Source organism: Rhagoletis zephyria, unplaced genomic scaffold (genome assembly GCF_001687245.7).
Source record: "Rhagoletis zephyria isolate East Lansing unplaced genomic scaffold, Rhagoletis_zephyria_1.1 Rzeph_scaffold_00409, whole genome shotgun sequence".
Lineage (NCBI taxonomy): Eukaryota > Metazoa > Arthropoda > Insecta > Diptera > Tephritidae > Rhagoletis > Rhagoletis zephyria.
The window spans coordinates 74,882-77,893 of record NW_016157493.1 but is presented as its reverse complement, the minus strand read 5'-3'; the positions used below and the strand labels follow the sequence as shown (position 1 = coordinate 77,893).

The following is a 3,012-nucleotide window of genomic DNA, read 5'->3' as shown; positions in this document are numbered from 1 at the left end:
TGGGCACCCGCGGGATCCCGCGTTGCGTACGGGAAAGAACCTAAAATTGGAAGATGTGAACCATAGCTCGTCATTTACAATGTGTTCAGAACTTTTCTGTTGATGTTCGGATTCTATACGTGTACGAAGCCGATTGTATACAGGGCTGCCAACTATCCTTAGCTATCAGATGCCATATTGAGGATAAAAAATGTGCCATCCTCCTTTTTAATCCTTCCCATTTAGCAATAAAATAAGAACCACATTTCTAAAACAAAAGTGCAATGCCAAAATAAGATAAACCAGATGAATAATCTTTAGAAATTAGAAAATTTTAGTTGAGAAAAAAAAGTACACGCAAAGGATTTCACAAAAATGTATTGAAATATTACTATTTTTGAAAGGTGCCATTGAAAAATTAAGTGCCATTTGGTGTAAAATGGGGCCAAACATGGCACGGTTTGAGCCAAGTTGGCAACCCTGACTGTATACATGTGAAAAGTCGAATATATATAGTTCGATTCCCAGGAAAGTGTTTGGGGGGCATTGATCTAGAACATAGACTCTAGATGATCAAACATATTTCTGCATCAAAAAGAAAATTTTGGAAAAAAATTCGATTAGGTACGTTATTTTGGCGGTTAGGGCTCGATATATATGTATGTATAAAAGTGTTAAGTGCATGCATGAAAAATTAGGGTTCTTGAAACAAAAGCTTGAACTTCGACCTTGGATAAATTAATTAATAATTAATTAATTAATTAATGGAAATTAATTTATAAAAACACTGATGTGGCGTTGCTTATTTTAAAGCAGTACGGCTTTTAAATAGGCACATACAGTATTGGACATATCTATAGCACCCCCCTTTCAAAGCGATATTGTTTGCCACTTATGTTTCATTATTTGTTTTTAAGAATTTTCAATTAAAATACCGTTCATTCTCTAACAAAACCCATATAAACCAATGCTTCCATATAACGACTAAACACAATTTATTTTTATATGGCAGAAACCCGCAACATCCTCGGCGAAAAAAATTCTAAAAAATCAACGGTAATTTTTAGCCACTTGAAACTTGCACATTATTAGACTAAAATTGAATGGGCTATAAAACTGTGTATTCAAAAAAATTCTACCGCTTCTGAGAAAAAAGTTTGAAATTTGGGTGAAAATTTGTTGCACTTTTTTGCGGTCTTTTAAAAAGTTTTAAACTTGAGTTTATGTGAGTTTTGTGAGAGAATGAACTGTATTTTAATTGAAAATTCTTAAAAATAAATACATAAACATGAGTGGCAAACAATATCACTTTGAAATGGGGGTGCTATTGTATTGGCCAATACTGTATATACATAGGTATGTATGTACATACATATCGTCGTTGAAAGTACAAACCGCGTATCGTGGTTCTGCAAAACCTCGTAACTGACATTCTGGCATCAAGCCCTTATCCATTCATACTAAAATATCAATACATACTTAGATACCTATAAACACAGTTAAGGATAAAAGAGACAACCGTTTTAAAACAGGAATAGGAGGTTTTGCATTTTCTTGATACGCGGTTTTATACTTTTAACGACTCTATGCATGTACGTAAGTAAATTTAATTACTATAGTGTACATATAGATACGTAATTATGTGCGTATTTAATTATCATTGAGACTACTTTCTCTGCTGCTTTCAAGAAATTTAATCGTAACTAAATATTTCACTCTGCATGGCAGTTTACTATGCATGTATGGATGTTTGTAAAGTTGTGTGTATCCGATCGTGCTTACACATCGTTCAGTTGACGTTAACTTCGCTGTTACTGTCAGCTTCAAGCAGCGACTGAGCATCTGCAGCGACGCCGACGTACACAGCTACTGCAGATACTCTCTCTGGCATAATACAGTTTGTATTATCTTTCCACTATGCATTTCGCTTTTGACATTTTCTAGACGCATAGAATAACGTAGAATGAAGGAACGGATGGTAATCACTTCGCTATGCCTTAAAATCTTCAACAACGGAGAAACATACAATAAACTTGTCAAGCAGTTTGTCGATTTACACCATGCTTGGGTTCGTTCGCTCGTTCGTTTGCTTATTCGTCGGTTCTTAGTTCGGGTGTTCGTTAGTTGTTTATTATTATTCATTCGAAGGAAGGTGCGGTGGGTATCGAAACGCTAAGCAATGTACATTCACACGCATATGCGTGAGAACGTAATGTAAGCATTTAAAAATATCGAGGGGTGCGGGTTGCTAACGTTGTATTGCCTTTGTATTAGTGGAGGCGCTATGATGTGGCGGACGTCACTGCCACTTGGCACAGCGCAAATACTTGACTGTCTGCCTACGCACGAGCATGATTTGAGCGATTGGTAGGAACTAAACAAACAAAGTCGTATAGCGAGGATGGTTATGGAATTTATGGTTAGTTCAACAGCTTTTACAACTTACGAATCTTCTTTGTTATGTTTATGCATGACTTTTAGGGAATGTACTATGTAGATACTACAAACATACGTATGTACACCGAATAGAGCAAACATGTTCAGCTTATACGGCAGTGTACGAAATAACCGTGAAGTTCTGATATAGTAAAATATTAGGATGCCAAATTTTCTGCATACATATTTATGTATGAGTATGCATGCACATTCATATGCATCCATTTTGTAAATGACATTTTCTGTATAATATCTCTACTAGATCATCCATAATTAAATCACTTCCTTTATGTTTTCTGTTTAGTTTGCTGAGACGGAACTATGTATGTATGTAAGTAAATTCATTTTCATAAATGCTCCTAAAACAACATACACAAATCCTAGCTTAATATAAGCCACCTTAAAGCTCAGTTAGTCTAGACTTAATTTCCATAACTTAACTTAACTTAAGAATTTGGCCAACCTGTTATATGAGAAACTGTGTTGGCGGTTAGTTAAAACTTAACTTAACGTTAGCAACTTAAGAATCTGTAGATTTTAGATATTTAAGTTACGGTCTTACCGAAATTGAGAGCGATGAGAGAATCAACTTTCCAG

At 35.1% G+C, this 3,012-nt stretch overlaps 1 long non-coding RNA gene across 1 annotated transcript; it reads left to right on the top strand.

Moving 5' to 3' along the window:
* Positions 1 to 1,992: 1,992 nt before the first annotated feature.
* LOC108359558 (uncharacterized) lies at positions 1,993 to 2,713 on the top strand. Its single transcript, XR_001846943.1, has 3 exons — positions 1,993 to 2,193; positions 2,254 to 2,398; positions 2,461 to 2,713. It is a non-coding gene; the product is annotated as an uncharacterized LOC108359558 (long non-coding RNA).
* The last annotated feature ends 299 nt before the right edge of the window (positions 2,714 to 3,012 follow it).